The 13,324-nt window shown below is 43.7% G+C and overlaps 1 protein-coding gene across 1 annotated transcript in view; it reads right to left on the reverse strand.

Moving 5' to 3' along the window:
- Positions 1–4,295, reverse strand: part of LOC115164799 (cell surface hyaluronidase) — a 45,464-nt gene extending 41,169 nt beyond the window's left edge. The window contains exon 1 of the mRNA XM_029717613.1: positions 4,042–4,295. The gene's annotated coding sequence lies outside the window, so the exon portion shown is untranslated. The remainder of the gene's footprint in view (positions 1–4,041) is intronic.
- Between the last annotated feature and the right edge of the window lie 9,029 nt (positions 4,296–13,324).

Below are 13,324 nucleotides of genomic sequence, written 5' to 3' on the forward strand. Positions count from 1 at the left end.
ATTCAAAAACAAACTCTTTGATGAACTCCCATATCTACTGGGTGAAATACCACATGGTGCCATCACAGCAGCAAGATTTGTGACCTGTTGCCACAAGAAAAGGGCAACCAGTGAAGAACAAACACCATTGTAAATACAACCCATATTTATGTTTATTTATTTTCCCTTTTGTACTTTAACCATTTGCACATCGTTACAACACTGTATATATACATAATACGGCATTTGTAATGCCTTGATTATTTTGGAACTTCTGTGAGTGTAATGTTTACTGTTAATTCTTATTGTTTATTTCACTTTCGTATATTATCTACTTCACTTGCTTTGGCAATGTTAACATATTGTAATGAACAGGCAGGGAGCAGGTCTCGAACCCTCGACCTTCAAGCCCGAAGTCCGGCGCGCTATCGACTGTGCCGCTAAAGCATGCTCGAGCGGCAGAGTCGATTTCCGCGCTTATAAACCCAGGGTCGTTACAATATGTTTCCCATGCCAATAAAGCCCCTTGAATTGAATTGAGAGAGAGAGAGAGAGAGGTGAGAAAGAGAGAAAGAGAGAGAGAGAGAGAGAGAGAGAGAGAGAGAGAGAGAGAGAGAGAGAGAGAGAGAGGATAAATAATGGGGTCTTAAACTCAGGGAAACAAGGCAATGAGCCAGCAGGCATGTACTGTTTACCCCAGGTAAACTGTGGGGGGTTATCTGAAATTGACAATAAATCTGTCCATCCAGGACAATCCCCTGGGATTGTTTATTTAGAGGGAGCGACCTTGTCTGCCTTTGTCCAGAGTAATGAAGGAGATTTTCAATGGATTTCTACATTCTGAAGCCATGTTAAAATAGCAGACAGATGGCACCAATTTGAGTGTTAGAGGAAAATGCCCCCACACGCACAAACGCACAAACATTCACACACACACACACACACATGCACAACAACACACACAGATGCTTCGTGCACACACACACACACACATAGAGGAGAGGACATTACACTACTAAAAACGAGTCTGTGGCACTCCTCTCCAAAACTCCCTTTTTGACACCCCTGACACAGCCATGTCAGCACCAGTCCCATGCATGAGCATCCAGCTGTCTTCTTTCAATGGGAAGAACATATTAACGATACATGTACAGTTCATTCGGAAAGTATTAAGACCCCTTGACTTTTTCCACATTTTGTTACGTTTAAGCCTGATTCTAAAATGTATTAAATAAAAAAATGTCTATATAAGGTCCCACAGTTGACAGTGCATGTCAGAGCAAAAACCAAGCCATGTGGGTGAAGGAATTTTCCGTAGAGCTCAAAAATGGGATTGTGTTGAGGCAAAAATCTGGGGAAGGGTGCCAAAACAGTTCTGCAACATTAAAGGTCCCCAAGAACACAGTGGCCTCCATCATTCTTAAATGGAAGAAGTTTAGAACCACAAAGACTCTTCCTAGAGCTAGCCACCTGGCCAAACTGAGCAATCGGGGGAAAAGGGCCTTGGTCAGGGAGGTGACCAAGAACCCGATGTTCACTCTGACAGAGCTCCAGAGTTCCTCTGTGGAGATGGGAGAACCTTCCAGAAGGACAACCATCTCTGCAGCACTCCACCTATCAGGCCTTTATGGTAGAGTGGCCAGACTGAAGCCACTCCTCAGTAAAAGGCACATGACAGCCCGCTTGGAGTTTGCCAAAAGGCACCTAAAGGACTCTCAGACCATGAGAAACAAAATTCTCTGGTCTGATGAAACAAAGATTGAAAACTCTGGCCTGAATACCAAGAATCACATCTGGAAGAAACCTTACACCATCCCTACGGTGAAGCAGGTGGCAGCATCATGCTGTGGGGATGTTTTTCAGCGGCAAGGACTGGGATACTAGTCAGGAACAAGGGAAAGATGAACAGAGCAAAGTACAGAGAGATCCTTGATGAAAACCTGCTGAGAACCTCAGACTGGGCGAAGGTTCACCTTCCAACAGGACAACGACCTTAAGCACACAGCCAAGACAATGCAAGAGAGGCTTCGGGACAAGTCTCTGAATGTCCTTGAGTGGCCCAGCCAGATCCCGGACTTGAACCTGATCTAACAGCTCTGGAGAGACCTGAAAACAGCTGTGCAGCAAAGCTCCCCATCCAACCTGACAGAGCTTGAGTGGATCTGCAGAGAAGAATGGGAGAAACTCCACAAATACAGGTGTGTCAAGCTTGTAGCGTCATACACAAGAAGACTCGATGCTGTAATCGCTGCCAAAGGTGCTTCAACAAAGTACTGAGTAAAGGGTCTGAATACTTATGCAAATGTAATATTTTATTTTTTTATTTTTAATAAACTTGCAAAAATAAAAAATTAACAGTTTTTGCTTTGTCATTATTGGGTATTGTGTATAGATTGATGAGGGGGGGAAACAATTTAATCCATTTTAGAATAAGGCTGTAATGTAAAACAAATTGTGGAAAAAGTCAAGGGGTCTGAATACTTTCCGAATGCGCCATATATATGCTTCATACAATCAATACTTTCCTTTTATCAGAAAGTATTTCAACAGACCACCCTCTAAGTATGGCCACAGATGTGACCCACCCAACTCAGGTACAGAGAGAGTTGAGTGATAGTCTGAGGTCAGCACAGGTGGGCCTATCGCTCTGTGTCACTGTTCTGCCCTTGTAACCATGCTGGTTTAGCTGAGGGTCACAGTTTGTGTTCTGAGCAGCACCAAGAGTAGAGGAACCCTCTTCTCTTTGGAATAATGACTCAGCCTTTCAGTCCTTAGATTGAAGCTGGTAAACCTCACAATTAAAGTTTGAGTCTGTGATAAAAAATGTAAAGGTATACAGCTGAGAGATGGGGTTAAGGAACTGTAATCCCTCTTAAAATGAATAGACAGTGCTCTATATGCAAGGACTGACAGCACATGACATGTACGAGATCGTTTTAAACATATTTTGTTGTTTGTAAACAATTGAGTAATAAAACCTAATATTTTAGGTTATGTTAATGACAGACATGCTAAGCTCATGAGGCATTTATAAATTCTTCAAGAATCAATAGGTTTCAATGAAGAATTTAAATGACCATTGAACAGCGTCCCAAATCCCAGAAAAAAAGCTTTACCCACATCAGTTAATTAGCTAGCCAGTTAGCCTATTACAATGCAATAACACTGTACAACTTTGAGGTAAACATAATAATAAAATATCTGAAATGGAAAGTCCTACTAACTATCACTCATAGCACAGTACCACATGTATTATTGCAACAATGTTTCAACCCAAGATCTTTATAAAGTCAAACTTGTAACCATTATTCCCATCACGGTCAACTAAGTGAAACGCCACCAGGTAAAGCCATCAGGGTATGCTCTCTCCAGGCTATTGGCATTTGGTTTTATACAATACCCTTATTTAAATAAATTGAGCTGCACACTCATACGTTTTTTGTCAATACAGATACGTCGTGGAGTTTATGAGTGTGCGGGCTCTATTTATTTTATACTGACTTTTTGCGGCCCTGCATGCAACTTAAGGATGTGCGTTTGATCACATTTTACTATTGAGTAATAAACTCTGCAGTAAAAAGTGGGATCAATCAAATACCTATTAATTGTTTGATTGGATTGGTTGATTGACTGGGTGAACAGTAGGCCTTCATCAAATGTCATGTCATCATTTACAAGACAGGAAAGGATTAAAGAAGCTGACTGCGTTAATCGTACACCTCTGCAACCAAGTATAGTGAAATACAGTGAAATAGTTGAGTAGCATGAAAGATGTAGGGATGGATTTTGGTCACATTTCTATTTTAAACACTGCTTTACTGGCACACGGTGGGACCTTATATAGAACAACGTAACTTTTCATCAACATGGGTTTGGGTACAACAACAAAAAAAGAAGCAAGACAGCACCAAACACCTCTTTTCACCATACAATAATCACATTATTTTGTTAAATCACACAGCAGCTAGGCTACACTATAGACCGTTTGCTAAATACTTATAGTAAATATTCTATCAGCCAGGGCTGATAGTGGTACCATCCGAACAAAGTGAGGTCTCCTACCTTTCACGGGATTACTCTGTGCTTTCACTGGCCATTCGCTCTCTTCCAAACAGCAAGCGTTTTTACGATGCGTTGACTGACGGAAGTCATGGAACGAATACTTAGAAAAATGTACAGTTTGCGTTGTGTGTTCTTTTTATACTTTTACATTGTGTTTTCTTTCGGGGCTGTAAACTGCCAGCCCCCGTCCCAGGCGCGGTTTGGAGAGGAAGTGAGCTGAGAGTACGAGCTCGTGGGAGGGGCTTGAGTTGACTCCCACTGCCTCCGCCACCTGCTGTCAAGTACCCCTGACTGCAGTGTGCAATTCGGGGCGGGGCTCAATGTGGGCGGACTCAAACGTTTGACTCCTCCCACGTTTGACCACGCCCACTGTTTTGGGGGGGTTCATCTGAGGTTTGACAGTCACACACTGAATACAAACACACACGTTTGTGCCCCTACCTGGATTTTGTGCTAAATGCTCTACAACAAAGCTTTCTCAGTGTCCAACAAGCTTTCTCTTCCCTTAACCTTGTTCTGAACTCCTCTAAAACAAAGGTCATGTGGTTTGGTAGGAAGAATGCCCCTCTTCCTACAGGTGTTATTTCTACCTCTGAGGGTTTAGAGCTTAAGGTAGTCACCTCATACAAGTACTTGGGAGTATGGCTAGACGGTGCGCTGTCCTTCTCTCAGCACATATCAAAGCTGCAGGCTTAAGTTAAATGTAAACTTGGTTTCCTCTAACGAAATCGCTCCTCTTTCACCCCAGCTGCCAAACTAACCCTGATTCAGATGACCATCCTACCCATGCTAGATTACGGAGACATAATTTATAGATCGGCAGGTAAGGGTGCTCTCAAGCGGCTAGACGTTCTTTACCATTCGGCCATCAGATTTTCCACCAATGCTCCTTATAGGACACATCACTGGACTCTATACTCCTCTGTAAACTGGTCATCTCTTTATACCTGTCGCAAGACCCACTGGTTGATGCTTATTTATAAAACCCTCTTAGGCTTCACTCCCCCCTATCTGAGATATCTACTGCAGCCCTCATCCTCCACATACAACACCCGTTCTGCCAGTCACATTCTATTAAAGGTCCCCAAAGCACACACATTCCTGGGTCACTCCTCTTTTCAGTTCGCTGCAGCTAGCGACTGGAACGAGCTGCAAAAAACACTCAAACTGGACCGTTTTATCTCCATCTCTTCATTCAAAGACTCAATCATGGACACTCTTACTGACAGTTGTGGCTGCTTTGTGTGATGTATTGTTGTCTCTACCTTCTAGCCCTTTGTGCTGTTGTCTGTGCCCAATAATGTTTGTACCATGTTTTGTGCTGCTACCATGCTGTGTTGCTACCGTGTTATTGTTATGTTGTTTTGCTACCATACTGTGTTGTCATGTGTTGCTGCCATGCTATGTTGTTGTCTTAGGTCTCTCTTTATGTAGTGTTGTGTTGTCTCTCTTGTTGTGATATGTGTTTTGTCCTATATTTATATTATATTTATTTCTTTATTTTAATCCCAGGCCCCCGTCCCCGCAGGACGCCTTTTGCCAGGCCGTTATTGTAAATAAGAATTTGTTCTTAACTGACTTGCCTAGTTAAATAAAGGTTAAATAAAATAAAATAAATATTGTTGCAGTGAACAGACTTATGTATGTCATGTGCTGTTAAAATTGTTTTGATAAATGTTATAACTTTGTAATTGTATTATTTAATTGAGCATATATATATATACAGTTACTACCTATCCTGATTTATAGTGCTATTTACTTTCCTCATGAGAATGGAGACAGACTATACCATATAGACATACTGACAAGCTGAATGTGCTTTGTACATGAAGTTATACCAGCTCCAGTAAAGAGATCAGAGACTTGGGTGACTTCTACGTCATCTTTACTAAACAACATAACACAATTAACACAGCAGACAAAAACAAGCTTTGACCACTCCTCAAAAATGGCTTCACTCTTGCTCCTCAGAAGAGGCAGACAGTCATTTTCTTGTCAACTGCCTCCACATAGAACATCTCTCTGTAACTGGAACATGAATGGTTCCTTGAGGAAAATATTTTCCTCTTCATCCAGTCCATCCTACAACAGTAGTTCTTTAAGGGTCTTTAAGGGTCTTCCCATCCATCCCAATTACACTAGGGAGGGAAACGGTGCCTTTAAATGTTTTGTCATTCACACCTCCTTGCTGCCTCTAGGGTGTCCCTTTGAAGAACATCTGCTTCCTTGAAGAAAAAGGAAGAATGAATATGAGTAGAGTCTCATTGGGTGATCAAGTCAAATTACACCCCACTTTCACAATACCCCCATGCAAACAAAAGCCCCTATTACTAAAGGGGTTTTATCTATAACTACTCAACAAGTTATCACTACTATTATATCTTGCCATGCATCATGCCTTCAGCCTTACACACAGTAGACTACATACCCAATTCACAGCTCCCAGTTCGCCGTGCATTTTGTTTTCAGTATCGTCTAGAAAGAAAACAGATTGTGGTCATTAAGTAATGTAAGGGAACCTCTTGGGATGTGTGTACAAGAATGCACCTTCATTTAGCTAATAGCCTATACAGTACCTGATCCTGCAGAGCTGTCACGTCCTGACCATATACTTAGGTATTTTTGTATTATATTTGGTCAGGACGTGGCAGAGTTATGTTTGGTTATGGTATAGTGGGGTTGTGAGTGTTGGGTTAGGTTCTAGGTTAGGTTTTCTACATGTAGGTCGGGTGCTGGACTCTCAATTGAAGGCAGGTGTGTTGAGTTGCCTTTGATTGGGAGTCCTATATTAGTAGGGTGTGTTTGTCTGTGTGTTTGTGGGTAATTGTATTTTGCACTGTGTTTCGTTTCACCTGTGAAACTGTCACCTTTCTCCTTTGCGTGTTTATTTTGTTTTGTCGTTTCCATCTATAATAAATATGATGTGGAACAGTCAACCCGCTGCGTATTGGTCATCGAGTGATTTCGACATATCTTCCGATGAGGGAGAATACGAGGAACGTGACAGAATTACCCACCAAACCAAGACCAAGCAGCGGGGGAGGGAGCTTCACACTGAGTATATGGATTATGGTGAGAGATGGACTTGGGAGGAGATTCTGGACGGGGCCGGACCCTGGCATCAGGCTGGGGAATACCGTCTCCCTCCGGCGGAGATTGAGGCAGCCAAGGCGGAGAGGAGGCGTTTTGAGGCCATGAACGTGCTGGTGGAGGAGCACGAGAGGCACCCCCAATAAATGTTTTGGGGGGGGCACACGGGTAGATTGGCTAGGGCAAGGAAAAGCCAGAAGCCAACTACCCGTGCTTACATGGAGAGAAGTATGGAGTTGAGGGCGTCGAAGTTTGCAGAAGTGCGCACGATCTCGCCCATACGCTTGCACAGTCCCGTGCGAGCTATTCCAGCCCCGCGCAGATGCCGTGCTAGAGTGGGCATCCAGCCTGGTAGGAGGATGCCTGCGCAGCGCGTCTGGCCGCCGGTACGCCTCCTAGGACCAGGCTACCCTACGCCCGCTCTACGCACAGTAACTGTCGAGCCCCTGCACAGCCCAGTTCGCCCTGTACCAGCACCCCGCTTGTACAGGGCTACTAGTTCCATCCAGCCAGGACGGGTTGTGCAGGCGGTGCGATCAAGACCACCTGTGCGTCTCCATGGCCAGTTCCCGCCTCTCGTGCTGACCCGGAAGTGCGTGCCTCCAGTCTGGCACGACCTGTACCAGCTCCACGCACCAAGCTTCCAGCGCGTCAGTCCAGCCTCGAGAGTACGGAGACTGGGCCCCGTCCAGAGGATCCCACACCAGTGTGCAGCCCAGAGGATCTGACACCAGAGTGGCCCGCCTTGCCGGAACCGCCAGAGTGGCCCGCCTTGCCGGAACCGCCAGAGTGGCCCGCCTCGCCGGACCCGCCAGAGTGGCCCGCCTCGCCGGACCCGCCAGAGTGGCCCGCCTCGCCGGACCCGCCAGAGTGGCACGCCTCGCCGGACCCGCCAGAGTGGCCCGCCTCGCCGGACCCGCCAGAGTGGCCCGCCTCGCCGGACCCGCCAGAGTGGCATGCCTCGCCGGAACCGCCAGGGACACCAGGGTGCGGTCCAGAGGATCCGACACCGGTGTACGGCCCAGAGGATCCGACGCCGGGGTGCGACTCAGAGGATCCGACACCGGGGTGCGGCCCAGAGGATCCGACACCGGGTTGCGGCCCAGAGGATCCGACACCGGTGTGCGGACCAGAGTATCCGACAACAGCTTGCGACCCGGGACTGAGGGGAGCTGCTTGTGACCCAGAACCGGGTGAGTCTGGTCACAATTCTAAAGTAAAGTTGATTAACTATGACTGTGATGATTCTGCCTACAACCCAGAACCGAAGGAGTCTGCTTACAGCCTGGGACCGAAGGAGTCGGCCCACGACCCAGAACCAAAGAAGTCTGCCTACTGTCCTAAGCCCAACAGGTCTGTCTACGGTCTGTTGGACAGTAGGCCAGAACCGGAGCCACCTCCAATATAGGTGGGTTGGGGAGGGGGGGTGTAGCACTGTGCCGTCGTTGACGGCAGCCACCCTCCCTTCCCTCCCTTTAGTTAGGGGGTTAATTGTGTGTTGTTTTTTTTCTGTTGGTTTGGTGCATTCAGTGTATGCACCTTTAGGGGGGGGGTAATGTGGCAGAGTTATGTTTGGTTATGGTATAGTGGGGTTGTGAGTGTTGGTTTAGGTTCTAGGTTAGGTTTTCTATGTGTAGGTTGGGTGCTGGACTCTCAATTGAAGGCAGGTGTGTTGAGTTGCCTTTGATTGGGAGTCCTATATTAGTAGGGTGTGTTTGTCTGTGTGTTTGTGGGTAATTGTATTTTGCACTGTGTTTCGTTTCACCTGTGAAACTGTCACCTTTCTCCTTTGCGTGTTTATTTTGTTTTGTCGTTTCCATCTATAATAAATATGATGTGGAACAGTCAACCCGCTGCGTATTGGTCATCGAGTGATTTGGACATATCTTCCGATGAGGGAGAATAAGAGGAACGTGACAAGAGCTGGATGCTGATGAGACATGCTGTGACTTCTTGGGGGGGGGGGGGGTCTTGAAATCCTGAAATATATTGGAGGGGGGGGTTAAGTCTTTAAACATTGGTTTAAGACTATACCACTCATCATATGAGAGGGGGGTTAAGTCTTTAAACATTGGTTTAAGACTATACCACTCATCATATGAGAGGGGGGTTAAGTCTTTAAACATTGGTTTAAGACTATACAACTCATCATGACACCTCCTACCTGTAGTGTGTTTTGTTTTCGCTGCCCTTTTCGATCTTTCAACCTCCCTTCTTCAGACCTTAGTGACATACATTACATACATTACATACATTCAATATGAAAATATATTCAGGTCAGTCTGGCTACAGTGAAAGGGATTTTAAGGATGCAAATTATACGTTTTTATAATGTTCAAGACTTACGACATGGGAAAGTTCTGCAGGAGAACTAGGCACCACCATCGCCTAATTTGCTGCGTGTTTTCCTTTGAAAAAGAAAATCACACAATCGGATAGTAATCTCAAGAAACATTATATCCACTAGTGATGAGAATTTCAAAATGTATACATACCTCAGTGAAATCACACTGTGCTTCCATTGCAATGTACAGAGTGTTCTGTAAGTTAAGTAGTTTGATAGTTATGATAACAACATCCCCCCCCCGGGATATATATTTCAGGATGTAGAAGACATCCCCCCCCGGGATATATATTTCAGGATGTAGAAGACATCCCCGCCCCCCCCCCCCCCCCCCCCCCCCGGGATATATATTTCAGGATGTAGAAGACATCTCCCCCCCCCCCCCCCCCGGGATATATATTTCAGGATGTAGAAGACATCCTCCCCCCGGGATATATATTTCAGGATGTAGAAGACAACCCCCCCAAGAAGTCACAACATGTCACATCAGCATCCAACTCTGCAGGAGTTTGATGTATGAATTGTGTATGTAGTGTAAAAACTGTAGGAAATAGGTCCCAAAAAGTGTCAGGAATAATAAACAAAAAAAAGTATGAGCAATAACAATAGTGTGCTTTGCATGCTGCAAGCACAGAAATAATAATAACTTTTCATATGTTATAACAGAAAATAGGACTAATATAATATGCTGAATAGCCAGCATCTTACCATCAAAACAAACACCCCACAGTAGTTTGAGAAACATTGCTTTGGTAGGCCCTAGAGGCTCGAACCCATTTTTTAGGGGGCTCATAATGGGTTCAAAGAGAACTGCCCCAACTGATAATGTTATCTATGGTTCTGTTTCCATCTGTTTAATGCACCGAATGGGAAATTATGTATCGTACATACATATTTTACATATTACATTTTACTTTAAATAAAACAGAGCCATAGTTAATAAAAAAAAATGTAATGGATAAGTGGTCTAAAACTGAACTACCACTATCCAGATGGGATGAAACCGGGTGCCCTAAAAACCTGAATGGTTGGGTGCGACTTTCATCTCTCCAGCCAGTGCCATGGAAAGATCTAGAAAGAAAATCTCCCTAGCTTGTGGCCTCAGTATCTGTTAAATGTGTTCAAATATGAACAGACACATTTTGACATACAACTTTTAAACCTATGACTTTAAAGTTGTAGGATTTATACTGAAAGAGAGGTAGTGGTAAATGAAACATAGCTATGACGCATTATAATTCTAGCAAAGAATAAGATCGGCAATGAGCAACTTCGTTTTACAGTAAACAAACAATAACAAAGGCAAAACTAAATTTACTTACACATATTGTCCAATGTCCAGGTTCTCATACTGGAATAAGAATTCACTGCAGACTTGCTGCATTCTCCTAGGAAAGGAAAACAATCGTTGAATATAAAACGTGAGTACTTCGTTATTGCAAAAATAATAGCCAACCCAATAAGAAATGGATGAATCGTTAAAGAAATTACCGGCAGGTGATCCATGGGGTTCAATGATGCTGGTGGAAACCAAGTAGCAGGGACATGGCTGTTTGAAGCAAACACAGCGTGTCACATTTCTACAACTGAAGCCACACTTTATGATTGTGAACTCTGAAAGAGAGGAATAACAGTAAAGTAACAAGTTATACAATTAAACTAAATAAACTTATGTAACTGAAAAAAATAGGGCAAATAAAAAAAACGTGAACGTCAAATATATTCAATAAACAAAGAAAGAAATAGTACCTTTGTGCCACACTGAAGCATGACCTTTGATGCGGTTGTTGGCCATATATTGTTCAGCCTTATATGTGCAGAAGGGGCAGTGATGAAGTTGACTGCTGCTGCATTTTTTTATTTTGGGACTCTCGCCCTCCAATAACACTAACATGTCTCTATACATCAAAGAAAATAAGCATCGACATAAATGGCATGATAATTAGAAAGGCATAAAATAAGCAATAGGCATTTAATTTTATTATTGTATATACTATGTCTAGGCTAGGTAGACTCACTATGTGTAACTTAGGTAATGGCGGTCGGCATCAACGATACACATTTAGAGCCAGCCAAACACAAGGCATACATTGAAGAAACACAAAAAAATCAATGATCAAATCGATTACATAACTGTACATGTAAACCTAGGCTTACTGCTCAAGTAGGCAAATTTGTCCAATTAAGATTGCCTCATTGTGAGCAATTAGCTAGCTCACGTGCAAAAGGCTGCTAATTAGCACTATGCTAACATCGGTGCGGTAGTTGGTTATATAAAAATATACCACTGCACTGGTATAACATGAATATTACAAAGTACATTATGCATAATGACAGTCTCACTTACTTCCATGGTTTATATTTTAATCCATGTAGGTTAGGCTCGATTAAGATTCGTTTTCGTTGATATTGATACTTTCAACGTTTACCTCAACTTGGGTGACCTTTAAGGAGACGGGAAGGGTTCGGGTTAAATGCATTTTACTCCTCCCACATTGAGCCCGGCCCCGACGTTTGACTCAGCCCACATTGAGCCCGGCCCTGAACTGCACGCTGCAGTCAGGGGCTTCTCCCTGCTGTAGCGCGATTGGAAGACAGAGCACATGGCACAGGCACTTGGCCAGGGAGTCAGTGATAACTCATAAATAATTAACAGCAAATATTAAACGATCAAGTGGAGTAATAGATAAATATATTAAACCTTATCCATAGCCTTATCAGTTCAACCCATAACTAAACATACACTAGCCCTGATCATCTCCAACCCCTAGGCTATCAGAACTCAAACCAAGGCCTAACTTTATTTCCAAATCTAATCTTAGGGCAGCCTCATTTCCAACCCTAATCCAAATGTGAAGACAGATTTGAGAATAACAACCTAGGCTAATGCAGTCTATTCATCTATCATCATATACTGTATGTATCCGAATTCGGGGGTAGCCCCTCGACCGGGATTCAAACTCAGGCCCGACTGTCAACCCAATACCTTAGCCATTATGCCAAGAGATCCAAACCCATTGACAAGGTTGCTAGGTGTTGCGTTAAGGTCACTGCACTACCCCCTTCCTTCAGGAGCTATCTTGTCCCTACACTTCTCTATACCAAGTCCCTCACATCAAGTATACATGCCTCTGCAATTGCTTCACGAGTGCCATCCCACTTCTAACACAAATTTAGTGAATTCAGGGGTTTGCCCTGACCAGGACTCAATCGCGGGTCCAGCGACTGTCAACCCAACACCTAAGCATTTACGCCAAGAGATCTGAACCTCTTGACGAGGTCCTGATATGTGGACCCAAAACAAGAAATGGGATGATGATATTTGGTAGTAGGCCTAAACACATCCAGGAAGGAGCAGTTTGGCATTAACTTTAATGCAAGAGTACATTTTAGTCAATTAGCAGACACTCTCATCCAGAGCAATTTACAGCAGTGAGTGCATACATTTTCATATGTTTTTGGACTGGTCCCCCATGGGAATCGAACCCACAACCTTGTCATTGCAAGCACCATGCTCTACCAACAGCACACAACTGACAGGAAGGAACCCTGGGTAAATTTCCTGATATGCGGACCCAAAACAAGGAATAGGCTGTTCAGATGGTATTTGGTAGTGTGCTTGGAAAGGGATAGAAAAGTTAACACAAACAATAAATACAGTTGAGTTTTCTATTTACTGACAGTGGTGGAAAAAGTACCTAAGTGTCATACTTGAGTAAATGTAAAGATACCTTAATAGAAAAGGACTCAAGTTAAAGTGAAAGTCACCCAGTAAAATACTACTCGAGTAAAGGTCTATAAGCATTTGGTTTTAAATATTCTTAAGTATCAAAAGTAAATGTAATTGCT

This window comes from Salmo trutta, chromosome 27, assembly GCF_901001165.1.
Source record: "Salmo trutta chromosome 27, fSalTru1.1, whole genome shotgun sequence".
NCBI classification, from domain to species: Eukaryota; Metazoa; Chordata; class Actinopteri; order Salmoniformes; family Salmonidae; genus Salmo; species Salmo trutta.